Consider the following 16,056-nt stretch of genomic DNA (forward strand, 5'->3'; position numbering starts at 1 on the left):
GCAATTGTCAGTATCTTTATAAAAAACAGTAATAATTGTATCAGATCATTATAAAATGTTTCTTTAATAAAGGTGTAGCAGGTCAGTTGAGAAAATAAATATACTATCGATTTAAAAATGTTATATTATGGTGGCTTATTTTTGCTAAAATATGACTGCCAATTTATTTTCAAAATTAAAATAGCAGTGCGCAGTCATTTCTCTAATTAAATGCATTTTAAATTTGGATACTGATACTTTAGCTTTCTAATCATGATTGCACACTATATAAACAACAATAATTTGGGACATAACTGTTAGTAATACACAAAAGTAAAGTCATTTCCCTGAAATAATTATTAAATCATGCTTTTTGGATAGAATACAGATGGATTTTCATTGGAGGAGGAAATTGAGAGGTGGTAGGTATTTCTTCAAGAGGAGTTAGGAGAAGTGATTCAGCCCCCAAATTACTCTTAATCATTGCTACATGTTTAGAAATGTTATCACTTAAAACAAAAAATATTGAAAGCATAAGTTCATTCACAATGATATAATGAAGGAAATGTTTCCTAAGTGTTAGCTGTGCTCACTCTGAAGTCAATAATTTAAACATCACTCGTAGTACTAACAGAATATACTAGCCATCATAACTATTTTTATCAAATCACTTTTAAAATTAGAAAGTAACTGAAGACATGTATCCAGTCTATGTGCTTAAATACTTTTTAAGAGGTCATATATTAATATTGTATGGAAAACTATTAAATAAGAATCTTACACTTAAATCTGTCAACTTTTAAAAATATCCTACGATAAGGAAGAAAGTCATATGAAGCAGAGCAATTACAAGAAAAATGTTAGCTACACATATTTTGGTCAAATTGTACTTTCATAAGTCATTATAAAACAGTAGATTTGACTAAAGCTAGGAAATGCTTATGATATATCATGCATAAATATATCCTCCATTGGCTTGCATGCCATTGTAGTATTTTTATTTTTTCATTTGTTCTGTCACTGACTGTGTGTTTTGGTGGTGTGGGAGGAAAGGGATTGGACATGAATAGATCCAACTCATTGTGCCACAATGAAATCAAGCACTTATTTTCTGATTCACGTTTGGGAGATAGCTGCACTATTAAAAAATCAACAATACAAGTAAAGAATTTTTGGTTAAAGACACCCCAGATTTCACATATTAAAGTGTGAAATAAAGGTCATCAGTAATTTATGACTGGCTAAGCCATCCTCATATGCTGTTTGTAATATGCAGAGTTTGTTATTTTTTTAAAGCTCTGGCCTTGGTGTATGTTGGTATCCAGCAGTAGTTTTAGTAGTATAACTAGTATGATTAGGCACTGATGTCAGGAGAATTGTATAGTTATGCTTGTTTCTGTGTGTATAATGATAGTATAGTTTTTTCTATTTATCGATCAGTAGTTCAAAGCTGGGGGCACTTCTGCCCCCAGAAGATATTTGACAACTCTGGGGGCATTCTTGATTGTCATGGCTAGAATGTAAAGAGTTTGCCGCTATGGGAATGCAGTCAGCAGAAGTGAGAAATTCTGTGAAACACTCTACAAAATGCAATTGTATCACAGGATATTGTGATCCCCACAATAAAGATACAGCCAAAATTGTCAGTAGTGCCATTTGAGAAATCCTGTTGTAGACAGAGAAAGAAATCTATGTGATGATTAGAGGGTAGGTTTCTAAGGGTGGGATCAAAGCAGTAGCACTTATGTGTATTTGTCAAGAAGGTTCATATGTTTTAACTTCGAGCTTTCTTCTTCATAGATGACCAACATACTTGAGTAGATTCAGTGGACCTTGAATTTCCTCAGAGTATGGGGTGAACATTTGACTCCAGTTTTCTTATAGTTGGGTGAAAATATTTCTAATTGAAACTCTTATTTGGCCATTGTCAACTACCCTGTCCAAGGAGCAAGCATTGCTCATGAAGTTAGAGGGTTAAAACTAATGGCTAATTGGGACACCAACCATTAAATTATTTCCATTGGTGGGGTTTATTAATAAGTAATTAAATTTAATTGTCTATTGATTAAGTATATCTTTCCTCTGCCCAGTATCAATCATCGCTCCTACTATTAGATATACTCATTTCCTTCATTTTTTATGATGCCCCTTAAAAGTTTCTACTTTTTGTATCCCTATCTATTACAAGAATGACTGGGAGTGCTGGTACACACCTGTAGTATTAGCTACTACAGAAACTGAGGGAAGAAAATCACTTGAACACAGGAATTCTGGGCTATTGTGGCCTATGCCGATGGTGTCCATACTAAGTCCAGCATGAATATGGTGACCTCCCTGGAAAAATGATCATCATATTTGAGATTATTTAAATAATTTATAACTCAGTCACTGTTAAAGGATTGGACTTTATTCTCATCATCTACATACATATTATTCAGAAATAGAATAATGTTTTTCAGTAAAGATTAGAATATTTCATTTGGGAAAAAGCATTAAATCTGCCTTGGCTATTTAACATTCTAAAATTACTATAGTTAGTTGAATGTGAAAATGAATTGTAGCAGTTTTAAAGTGGCAGTCATCAAAGCAGAAGAAATAGAAAAATTCTGATCCTTACTCTGGAAGTTCACTCAGGCGCAAGCTTAAAATGCAAGATGTTCTTGTGTCCGTACATTTGTTTGTGTGGCATGATTCCTCTATAGTTTATTTATTCACAGAGTTTCATTTAGGTGAAGAAGGCTCTAAATTATATCACTCCCTATTATATTTCACTCTAGATTACCACTGCACATGACTTAGAAAACAGAAGCTACCAACAACTTTTTCCACTGGATCAGAGAATCTTAGATGTAAGAATTTTATTCCCAATAGTGTTTTTTTTATTATTGACATCACATGAACAATTATATTTCATTATGCATACTTCAAAATAATTCACACTGGAGAGAAACAAACAAACAAAAAAAAAAACCAAAAACTAAAAATTATACCTTCAAGTCTCCTAGGGACAGAAATAAAACTCAACACAAGTTTAACTTTTTATTATGAGAAATTGCTTGTTTACCTATTTTTATAAAGCTTGAGCTTGCTTCATTTTAGCCTGATATGGTCTCTTAAATCTGTGCAAAAAAATGACTACAATTCCAATGTTTAAATTCTTTCAATTTTGGGAAACTAGCTTTGTAAGTTGCTTTGTTATAGTTGATAGAAGCCAGATTGCCAGATTTATTGCAGTTCATTACAATTGTTTTGAATTCCGTTTCCTGAGAGTTCAGAGCTCTGAATTATATCCAGGATCAATCAGTCCATTTTGAACAATTCAAGGCTATACAAATATTTCCTTGAGCATCATCTGCTAAATATTTTTGCATTATGATTTCTTTCTGAAAAAAAATTATATTTGGCTATCTTCCAGTTATGGTGAGTCAGATTTATACATTATAAATCTTTAAAACTGCACAAGATAATTTTACTTATTTATGGTGGAAATTGAGCCAACAAATACATTGTTAGGAGAAATTTGAAGGTTTTAAAGAATACAAAAAATTTTTTTTTCTTTTTTCAAATTTCAGCATATCTTGTTCTGGGCAGGTTTGTTGATAGAGATTCATGTACATACAGAACTAGGGTACAGGCCAGAGGTGCAGAGGTGGTGAGAGGATTAACCAGAGACAGAGTAGGGAGCAGAACAAGCAGTTCATCAAAGTACACTGCTGAGGGAAGCAGCGGGCTGGTCAAGAGAAGTCTGCCACACCATTTGGATCACCTCTGGGGCAGGCAGAGATCAAACTCATGCAGAGATGGCTTTAACTTCTTAGTGCTGTGCTTTAAACTGCTGCACCACCAGGGAGAGCGCCAGAGTACAAGCATTTTCATAGTACAATAGAAGCATATTAAATTGTTATATTAGTTTGCTTATGAACTGTATATTGCCATTCAAAGAAATTAATTTTTAGCAACAATTTAATGCTAAGCACAGCACATTATAAAACTAGAAAGCTTTATGCCTATCTTCTGCTTCAGATTAAATATAAAGAAAATGAACCCAGAGGAAAAAAATGGCTTAATATATCATGTATAGTCAAGACTGGAGTATAAGTATCTTGTCTCCTAGTACATTTTTACTTCTAATATTCCTTTGAGATAAATATAAAGTAAATGAAAATTATTAGATTTTTGTATTTGTGTATTTCATATTGAAGCCTTTAACAAGATATTTGAATTAAATATACTTATGTTTATATGTATGAATATATATGTTTATCATATATATACATACATACAGAAAGAGAGAGAGAGAGAGAGAGAGAGAGAGAGAGAGAGAGAGAGAGAGAACAAAGAGGTTTATAATCATATAAAATTTTACCAGTGCCTTAATGAGAAAGAAAAGGCTAGGCAATCTTGTACTGGTCTGAGGTTTTCTTTCCTAGTGATATATTTGTCAGCTCTTGGTTAAGGTAATACTGCCCTTAGAATGGATGTATTCCTTTCTCTTTTCTCTTTTAGAAGCGCTTGTGAAGGATTGGTGTTGACTCATTTAAAATGTTTGGTATAGCTCACCATTTACATTTCATAGTACAATAGAACTATTTTAAATCAGTGCATTAGTTTGTGTATGGACCATATATTACCATTGGGTGTTTTCTGATCACTAATATACTCCCTTTACTTTTTGTAGGTTCATTTGAATGATATATATATATATATATATTTTCTCTTAAGCAGGTTTTGGAAGTATATGTATGTATGAATTTTTCCTTCATATTAAAATATTTAATTTAGTGACCTATAAATTGTCAGAGTTTTAATTTTTATTTCTATGAGATCAGTAATTGCATATACCTAATTTATAGCTGGTTTTAGTAATCAGATTCTTTTTTCATCACCTTTTAAGGGACATTTTTTGTTGTTGTTGTTAACTTTATCTGTTGCATTTCTGTTCTAATATAATTTCCAGTGTCTATTATCCCCTTTTGTTTGCTTTATGATTTGTCTTGTCTTTTCTATTTTTTTTTTTTTTTTGATGGAAGCTTAGAATTTCTATTCTTCTCTCCCTCCTTCTTTCCTTACTTTCTGGTAATAGACTCTTTATATTAGATGAATATTTGTAGTCCATCAGCAATTAGTGCAGATAGTCTATGGTAAAGAAATCTTGCCCTTTATCCAAGAATATTGTATGAGAGTTTGAACCAATCAGACTTTTCAAACTCTTGGATTATCTTAAGTAGGTCTTCTGTTTATATTAGTTTGTAAAATTTCTTCAAAATCAGATGCTTTAAATTTATTTTTGTTAGGGTATTGACAATGTGATTAGTGAGCTTAATTTAAAATCATTTTTTAAAAAGCCTAGAAAAAATATGACAATTGCATATAACTTTATTTTAAGCAAAACATTAAAGAAGAAAAAAACACCTAGGTGAAAATGTGTATCATAACTTAAGAAAGTATATAATAATAAAATGTATCTACCTAAAGAATGTGCAGAATGACAAAACTTAATAGCATCATTAAATTCAGGCAGTAACAGTGGAATGCTTAGAATAACATTCTGTTCTCTGTAAAAGAAGTAGAAAATATTTTATTCATACACTCAGTAATTTTACATCCTTATGTATACAATTATATATCATCTTTCTAAAAGCACATACACATGAATTCACATATGTTCTTTTTCTGCGGGAACAGAGCATTCATTTTTGTAAGTGCTAAATAAATCAGAGCCCATTTGTGTGATACTATTTTTTATAATTCATTGTCTTTACTTTATCTATTGCAATATCCTACTTGCTGCATAAGTTACATTTGCCCCTTAAAATTGTAATTTGTATTAAATATATATTTTAACACAAATTTTATATCATACTTACTATTTTAACACAAATTTTTTATCATACTTACTTTTTGTACAATGCATGCTTTCTCCTCTGTAGTCTCTATAAAATTCCCACACGAATTCACCTGTGCACCATCAAAATAGTATCTTGTATTAGAACATATTCCCTCCTCTGTTTTGATCCCTGGCCCTCTCCTTCCCTTGCAGAATGCTTCTAATTAATAAGTTACCTGTTGATTTAGTTTTTTAACTTATTATAGCTTTTTTTTCCCCTGGCCCCTATAAGTGAAACCATCTAATACTTTTTTTTTTCTTTCTGGTTTATTTCATTGAATATAATTCCTTCCATGTTGCTGTGAATTGCATGAGTTTATCAGTTTTTATTGCTGAATTGTGTTCTGGTGTGTGTGTGTGTGTACATACATATATACGCACACACCACACCTTCTTGATCTAGTCATCTATATTTGGTTATTTGGGTTGTTTCCATATCTTTGCTATTGTAAACAGTACTGCATTAAACATAGGGGTGGCAGGTACTCTTTTGAATTAACATTTCTGTGCCCTTTGGTTAGATACCTAGCAGTGGAATTGCTGGGCCATATGAAAAACTTAATTTTTAGTAGTTTGTGGAACCCTCATATAACCTTCCATAGTTATTTGCCCAGTTTGCATTCCCAACAGCTGTGTAGGACAGTTCCTTTCTCTTTACATCCTCACCAATACTTGCTGTTTCCTGGTTTTTGAATATTTGCCATTCTCACAGGTATCTCATCATGGTTTTGATTTGCAATTACCTAATTGTAAATGATATAACATTTTTCATATACTTGTTGGCCATTTGCATTTCTTCTTTTGAGAAATATCTTTTTTTAGCTTTTTTGCTCATTTATTGAATGGATTGATTACTGTTTACTTTGTTTTTGTAGAGTATCACCAGCTCTTTATGGATTTTTATAATCAGTCACTTATCAACTATTGGTATTTTAATAAATATAGAATAGTGGAAGATACAAAAATTATTCTAATGTCCCCTTATTGACTTTTAAAAAAATAGTTAATTGAAAGCAAATAGCTAGAAATAGAAAGGAATAAATAGCACAATGAGTCATTTGATAGTGATAGCCATTAGCCACATGTGCTTTTAAATTTATTTTTAAATTACTTAAAATCATCTGAAATTAGAAATTGCATCTTTTAGTAACCCCAGCCACATTTCAGCTTCCAGTAATCAAATTAATCTGTCTACCACATTGGGCAGTGAACATGTAAAATATTTCTATTATTACAGAAACTTATTTTGGACAAAGCCAGTACACATATTAGAAAATTTCATACTATTTTCCTCTCATCCCTCTTTTTGAAGGCAGCCATATAACATACTTATACTGCCCAAATTCTCCAGATATATCTGTCTTCCTAGATCTATACTCCAACAATTAAATATTTCAAAATATATGCACTAATGAGTATATTTAATTTCATTAGTACGGTTGTTCGATATGTTCTATCTGCTTAATGAAACGTGAAGATCTTTTTATAGGAACCTTTCTGTTTTTCTTTAATATCATTTATGAGCACATAGAATGTTCTTACATGATGTAGTACCATTTATCGATTTCCTACTGTACACCTATAAATATACTTGGCAGCCATTTTTGAATTGTATTTGAAGACTAAGTTTATAGAAGTACTATTTTGGGTCATTGGAAAGGTCAATTTGAAATTCAATAAATAGTATTAAGTTGCATTAATCCGGTCCACCAATTGTATATGGTATTTCCTATTAAGCTGCTCTGCTCCCTTAGTATTATCAACATTTTAGTTAATTTCAATTTGGCTGATGGAAAAAGCACTTAATTGTTATATCGATTGGAAATTGTTTAAGTATGATTTAGAATGAGAAGCATTTTGTCAGATGTGTATTAACAATGGGTTCATATTTTTTTTCTTTTCCAGTGAGGTTCTTGGATAAGCTATTTCACTGTGGTACTTTGCAAGTAATGCTCATGTATAGTAAAACTTTTCTTTATATATCCTGAAAATCATTAGAATTATTCATTCACCACCAGTTGGAAGATCAACTGAAAATATTTTTCTGCATTTCAGCTCTTTTAGTACAACTGTATACATTATTAACCATTGAAAGAAAGGAATGAACAATGAATTTATGAAATAAGGAAGAATAAATATAGGAGTTGTGAGTAAATCAATATAATGAACTCATTTGGTTATAAATATCATGTCAATAGAAGTTAAAGAAACCATATTCCCCATAAGGATTTAAATATTACCTATTTAATCTATCCTTAGTTTTTCAAATGAAATACAATTAATACTCATGGGGGAAAAAAAGAAACATGTACACTGAACATGGCTTACATTTAACCCATCTTTCTCAGAATGTTTAAATAATTACAGACAGGATAAAGCTTTTAGCATTCTAAAAGCTAAAGATAAGTATATGAACATTTCTAAGAAAATGGACAATATGAAATAACTTATGATTTGGGCCATTAAGATGCAAGTTGAATAAATGACAACTCAACTCAAAGTAATTCGCCGTAGAAACCATTTTTTTCTCCTTGAGTTTCTGATGGCTGCCTAACCAGTTTTATTATGTGTATTTTACATATGATTATATGTTATATTTCATTATATTGTATTCATTTTAGGTAGTGATATATTAGAATTTCACATAATATATATATCTACTTAAATGACTTTTACTCTTGGTCTTAGTTGGTTTTGAACTGTTTTTTTAAAAAAAATATTTATTTATGCATACAGAACTGAGGTACAGGCCACAGGTGGAGGGGTAATGAGAGGATTCAACAGAGACAGAGTGGGGAGCAGAACAGGCCAACCGACGAAGTACACTGCTGAGGGTAGCAGCAGGCAGATCACCTCCAGGGCGGGGATCGAACTCATGCTGAAGTGGCTTTAGTGTCTTAGTGCTGTGCTGTAACCTGCTGCACCACCAGGGAGGGCCCTGGTTTTGAACTTTTAAGAGAGGCATTTTAGCAGTTTATGATGCTCCCTCTATATGTTTATAGTCAGATTATGTTGCAGATTTCTGTATCTTTACATATAGTTATTCACTGACTTTCAAGACTGCAATAGGCTATTCTGTCTTTCATATTATATAGTTTACCCTTTTTTTCTTATGAGATTTATTGAGTACTATTAAAATTTTCTTGACTATCATGACTTTTACTTGCTAGATCTATCACAAATAGCACTATTTTGAGACATAAGTCATGATTAGTACTGTGCAGCATGGTCCATTTAAGATGGTTAATAAATAACTCTTACACAGCTGTATGCAACAATTAGCTAAAGATAGAAATTACAGAGGAGAAAGTTGTATCTTAGACAGGATTGAGGGATAATTGCCAGAAAATGGCAGATCTAAAACAAGTAAGTTTCATTTAGGTTGTCTTTTTTTCTTACTCTTTGGACTTTATTAATGGTAATGCTAACCTGAGAAGGTTATATCAACTTAAATGGAACTTTGTAACATAGAAATTAACAGTTACCAACTACGAAGAATGTTTATTGGTTAAACAGTTTTATTTCTGTGTTTTTATTCCTTTTGTAAAGAGGAGCTAGCCAGGTTAAAAACCATTAATATTTTATATAGTAAGTTGGTCATTTTATTTTCTTTTTAAAAATATAGAATTGAGAAACTATCTTCTGGAATGTGACAGAAATAAAATGATATTGACAAATGTATAAATATGTATATATTTTAAAATGTTTACTATTATTTTGGCTACAGAATTATGATCTGTAATACTTACTAGATGGAATACAATGGCAAGAGTGAGCTTAAGTAATGTGCTACCAAAGATGTGCTAGTCCACATCATTTTGCCTATGAAATGATGTTTAAGATTAGACCATGATGAGGAATACTCATTCACAGATTTGAACATGTTATTTTTTTAAAATTTTCATAACTTTTCATTTTCACTATATTCTGTATACTTTAGTGCATGTGTGTCATTATGCAACAGCACCACTTAAGAAAAAGAATATATTTTAAATGTGATGTTTAGAAAGAATTAAGACAATTAGAAGAGTCAGTAGACAGCACACAAACTAAACTGCAAAGGTAGTTTGAATAAATTTACATATACTAATCTACATAAATATGCTAGTTGTCATATTCCTTTCCTTCTGCAGTCAACACTTTTTTAACTCATTGGTATTGTAAATAAAGGAATACTGGCATTCTCAAATTCATCTGCCTTGCACTTTTTTTTTAATGTTAATAATGTAATTTTGAGGTCATGGTTAATAAATGTTTAAATACATGATCTATGAATAGTTCACATTTGAACAGTACAGAGATACTTGAGGCACTCTACAAAGTAATAGGTGCTGACTCAATAGTCTTAAACGCTATAAGGTTCTCTATGCTATTTTCTGCTTTGCTTTGTTTCACAAAATATGTTAGTACGCTGTAAGTCATGATGGCAAAAACAACAACAAAAACAACACCATTAAGTTTAACAAACATGGAGAATATGGACATCACAAAGACAACTGAATTGTTAGGAATAGAAAACATTAAAAAATGCAATAGAAGATTTGATTTTAATATCCCTTGGATATAAAAATGGTTATGACTACAAAATAATCATGACTTTGTTTAGAATTACACAATTTAAAATATATATATATATATATATATATATATATATATCAGTCCCTTCTTTGTTCCCTTCATTTGGGCAAAAAAAGAGAGATCATCTTTGGAATAATTCCCCTGGATATTTGTTTCCCATCTTTTCTGACTTCTTTTGATATTTTTGCTTTCTCACCTGTAATCATTTTACTCCCTCCTTTCACTTAAATGCTCATGGTCATTTTATGATCATTTATAGTCTGCACTAGGCAAACAGCTTATTATATAATTATATACACTATATAATTAATCAGATATTTTCAAAAAATATATGTATATATATATATATTTTTTTTTTAAGATTTATTTATTTGTACATACAGAACTGGGGTACAGGCCAGAGGCTCAGGGGCGGTGAGAGGCTTCACCAGAGACAGAGTGGGGAGCAGAACAGGCAGATCGACGAAGCATACTGCTGAGGGGAGCAGCGGGCGGGTCAGGAGAGGTCTGCCGCGCCATGTGGTCTCCTCCGGGGCAGGCGGGATTTGAACTCATGCGGAAGTGGCTTCAGCTTCTCAGTGCAGTGCTTTAACCCGCTGCGCCACCAGGGAGGGCCTATATGTATATATTTTACAATGAGGGAGGACTTCTCTAAACATTTTTGGCAGATGTCAATGACTCAAGAATGAGATTGAGTAATGAGGGAATTTGATGGAGTAGAGTTGAAGACAACTGGATAAAATGACCAGTTGTGCCACAAACACCTACTTTCTTGTTTTCACTATTCTCTGTATGTTAAAAATGTGCCCACCTATATTTTAAGATGTACAGGATTATCTAGCCAAAGTTGATAGACTAGTATTTCTTTAAGAGAGAAAATCACCAGCTTGTTACAAGATTTTGAACTTGAACCCAGTTGCCCAATTGCACAGTTTTCTATCATTCTGTCTTCGTATTAAAGCAGTCAATTTATTCTTACTAGCTTTTGTTCATTTTAAACCTATCCCTTATTCTTCTCCTTTTGCTCAGTCTTTTTTTTTTTTTTTGCCCTCCAGCTATACAAATGAATATTTCTTTATTTCTGGCACTTCTGACATTTAGATTTGTGTTTAATGATTTCTTGCCATGATCTTCAGTATCTGACATCTTGGAACACCATCATTATCTTATTTCTACTGCTAGTTATAATGTTTCTGACAAGAGTGAATCATTACAATGGAGCCTCTAATAGGGGCATTACTGTAGCAATAAAAGATGTAAATTGCAGTTCCAAACAACCTCAAAGAGCAATCATGAAACAGTGATCAATGATTAGATGAACTGCACATATAATTATATACATATGAGGTCACATGAATCACTTGAGCTGAAAAGGACAAGGGAAACTTAAAGGGGGGAGAATTAAAAACTTGGAATTTTAGGGAAATACAATTAGAATACAAGGTAGTGATATTCCAGAAGGTAGAACAGATTGAACAAATGTTTGAGAAAGAAAATGTGAACATTTAAAGAACAGAAGTAATAATGAGTGTAGTAAACAATACTCATACCTGCACTACACTGGCATTGTTACTACTAATATCTCCACTACAAGTACTCTTCTGTTTGAGGGTGTTCCCCCTTTTATTTGATGTGAACATAAATGTTCACCTAATAGTTCATATAACTGATTTATGGTGATGATTTCAGATATCTCCCTGAAACTCCAGACTTTTATGAAGTAATCTCAAAAAACTCCTATTGGATTCCCTGGATAATCATCACTACACAATACACATCTAAAATTTCAAAATATGTTTGCATTTCATTTAACACTAGCTTGCTCTGCAGCAATATCTTTCACTTAGTGACAACAATTTGAAAACTTGAAATTACTTTGTACACTTTCATCATCCTCTGATTTTTGGCTTTTGATTGTTTTTATAGACAGTCTTTCCTGTTTAAATCTGTTCCTCTCAATGACCTTGCTGCTTTTTTACTTCCTTGACATTGCTTTCTTGTGTTGTCTTGAGAGTCTGAGCAGACCTCATGACCTCAAAATAACATCAGACAAAACTCATTTTCCACCCATCCTCCAGAGTTCTAAAGTCAAATATGTTTTTTTTCTGCTTTATTGGCTTTAAGATCAGCATCTAGGAAAACAGTGATCAGCTCTGCCATATTCATGCAGGCAATCATCCACACATTATTAATATTAGTAGTAATGTATGGTGCTGAACCCACCTTTCCCCCAGAAATGGTTTTAAGCTGCTTGTGCAGTTTGTGAAGGTTAGTCTTATACTGTAGTCTACAGTTTCATTTAACTGAAAAACATTGGATTATGAATTTTTCACTTACATACCCACCAGATACAACTCTGTTACTGAATCTTCAAGCATCTATCTGTCTTATTTTCTTCTTCCTTCTCATTATGCCAGTTACTACATTAACAAAAAAGAAAAAAAAAACAGGCATAATCTGATTCTTATATACATTTAAAAGTACTGGGCATTTTAGAAACCATGACATTGCATATTAAAATTTTGATTTCTACCTTATCTAAAAAAACAAAATAGAATTTCTAGAAATAATTTATACACTTTGCTACAAGACAATGATTACTTAAAGCTGAGGGAATATTTTATTTGCTCTTTTTAGGTAGCCTCCCTAATTCATTTCCTTCGATTTATTCAACAGTTTCATTCTATTAATCACCATGTCCTTTGAGTCATTTAGACTTTGGACTCCTGCTCTACCAGGGACTATGGAAAGAGATAACCCTATCTTAAGTCTTCCCAATATAATATGAAAAAGATTTGAGTGACCTAAGTTTTTAAACTTTATATCATGTCAGTGTCTATCATGGTGTATGTCATTATAAGTTTCAGTAAGTGGATTTTGGTAGAATAGAATGTTACTTACAAATGAGAAAGTGCAACATCTTCACAAGCTGCTGTTCAGGATGCATTTGATCGTCAACTTAATTACTGTCTTGTCTTTCTTATTGGTTTAGTCAGCCACCTGCATGTTTATTTTCCTCTGTTTATCCTTCCTTGCTTGACATTAATGGAATGTTCCTAAATGGCAGAGTTCATGTATTTTAATGGCCTTTGTTCTACATTCGGTGTTCAAAAAAATACACCAGTAGGCATCATTGCTGAATAATACCAATAAACACATCTGCAGCTTTTAATTTCAATAGTGATTAAGTAATTAAATATGTAGGTAACATAATAGCATTATTGGCAATCATAAACTTCCCAAAGCACTAATTTGAAGCCATATCAGGTTGTGATTCAACCAGAACTATATTAATGCCTATAAATAGGGTCACTGTAGACTGAAGGGTCTCCTGTGGCTGCTTGGAAGAATTAATCTCCCAGATGTAACAGATGATAACATTAAAGGCTTACACTAAGAAGAATTTGCCTGAGAATTCCGTAGTCCCTGAACTAAGCTGTAAGACTGTGTTCTTACACATGTATCATCAGCAAGTCTTTTTGCAGCACCAGTTACCTGAATACAACTCTAAATTCAGAGAAGGTTCAGCAGCTTGGGCTCCTGAAAAGGTACTTGGAAAGTTTCCCAGTTTTCATGCTGCATAAGCTGGAGGCACTATAAGTGATAATTAATAAAGTGCCAGACTGGATAATTGTAGGAACTGTAAAAGATACTAAACTGTTGTTACCAGAGGCACAGACATACCTGTGAACGTGTGAAGTTAATTTGGGAAAGGAACATCACATGAGAGTGGAGGGGAACAAGAGAAGTGAGGTTTTTTCTTTAAATAATTCAGGCTTTAAACTAGGAAGCTTTCTTTAAGAAAAAACACAAACAAACAAACAAACAAACAAATAAGAAAAAGAAAAAAGAAACAGTCCTGCTGCTGAGATAATGCACAGTTTATGAAAGCACATTCTCCTGTTTTCTTCTGTTATGCTGGTCCTCTGTGACTTTGAGAAAAGTTTAAGAGCTGTGGTATTAGAATTTTTCTAATCCCTAAAAGCAGGAGATGATGGTATTACCCTCTTAACCAATTTTCAAATAACAGAAAATCTCCCCTTACTGTGCAATAATACACCTCCTGCTACTATAATGATAAGGAGATGACTTTGTGTGTCACCCTTAATTCCCCACGGGTTAATTTCTCCCCCCACCCAAGCCTCCACAAACTAGTTTCTATCAAGTTGAAATACATCAATCAGTGATAGAAAAAAGAAAATATAACAATGACAATGCATACCTCACAGTGTTGTCAGGAACAGGGGTGAGGATTGTTGAAAACTAAAAGTTCTAAACAATTTACAGTTTATGATAGATGGTAGATCAGTGGTTGTTCAATTGCTACTGCTACTGCTACTGTTTGTTGCTGCCATTGTTACTGAAATCTGTTAAAGAAATTAATAGACCGGGTTTCTTAAAATGGATTTCTGCTAATGATTATCCTGACCTTCTGAAGTGTTCCTAGACACGAATTGCAAAAGAAGGAAGGATGTAGGAAAAAAAGCTGCTGATCATAGCATTACCATGTAAGCTTGTTGTCCAAGATCGTAACATTCTCTTGGCTCATTTTGGTGACGATTACAAACTGTGCTAATCCAACAGTTACTTGCTACCAACTCGATAATCTACATTTCAATTAAATTCTGACACTAACTACCCAGATTTTGTGCAATGCCTACAGGTTAAAAACTCAATGATTGCCCCCACTTCAGTTCTAATTCCTGTGTTCCCTGTGGCTTGCATTTCTGTCCAACATGGCTACAAATTTTATGGTTCCCATAACCCCCTTTCAAGTTTGATAATTTACTTTTTACATTGAAAGTGCTACACTTCTGATCATCGGTCTATTACAAAGGCAACAAATGGGGATAAATAGAAGACATCAGAAGGTCCAAGCTTAACCTTTGTCTTTGAAAAATTTTGGCATGTTACCCTCCTGATACATAAATATTATTGACAAGAGACTTCATTTAAAGCTCATCATTCAAAGATTTTTATCTAGAGAAAATGAAAAAGAATGAGGATATTTACCTGCATACTTTTTTTCTATTATATAATTTATCAAACTCCTTCTCCATCCCTTCCATCCATTCTGACCTCCAGATAAGGTTGGAAGTTCTAATCCTCTCTTCAGGTACACAGGTGGTTGATTTTTTTGATCCCCATTCATAACTTTTCTGGTCCCTCTTCTCTAGTTCCCACCCTAAGTCTTCTCATTCACACACATCTTTGTGAGCAAAGATACTAGTTATTTGCAGCAAAAGACAATTCTACAATCAGGGAATTCCCAAAATTTTAAAAGCTCTGTGCTAGGATCCAGGAGATTCAAGCTAACACACAGACACACACACACATATAACCACACATATTTTGCCAAACATTGATTAGTCTGGGTTTCTTATACTTTACATTATGTGTGGGGTTCCTAACTAAAAAGAAAATGGCTTCATCATTTTCTGTTTGCTCACCTTATCTTTAAATATGAGATTAAATATAGTCTGTCTTTCAATAAAATCATCTTTCTATTCTAATGTATTTCTCCTCCATTTTATTTTCATTTCTTTCCAACATCAGGTCTAGTCAAAGATAAAGGTGGAGAGTCAAAATCTACTACATATGGGTGTGTATGT

The 16,056-nt window shown here is 32.7% G+C and overlaps 1 protein-coding gene across 3 annotated transcripts in view; it reads left to right on the forward strand.

Annotated features, from left to right (window-relative positions):
• DPP10 (dipeptidyl-peptidase 10 (non-functional)) overlaps positions 1-16,056 on the forward strand; it is a 1,217,772-nt gene that overhangs the window by 952,587 nt on the left and 249,129 nt on the right. The window lies entirely within an intron of this gene.

Source organism: Condylura cristata, unplaced genomic scaffold (assembly GCF_000260355.1).
Source record: "Condylura cristata isolate star-nosed mole 26May11 unplaced genomic scaffold, ConCri1.0 scaffold00002, whole genome shotgun sequence".
In the NCBI taxonomy this organism is placed as follows: domain Eukaryota; kingdom Metazoa; phylum Chordata; class Mammalia; order Eulipotyphla; family Talpidae; genus Condylura; species Condylura cristata.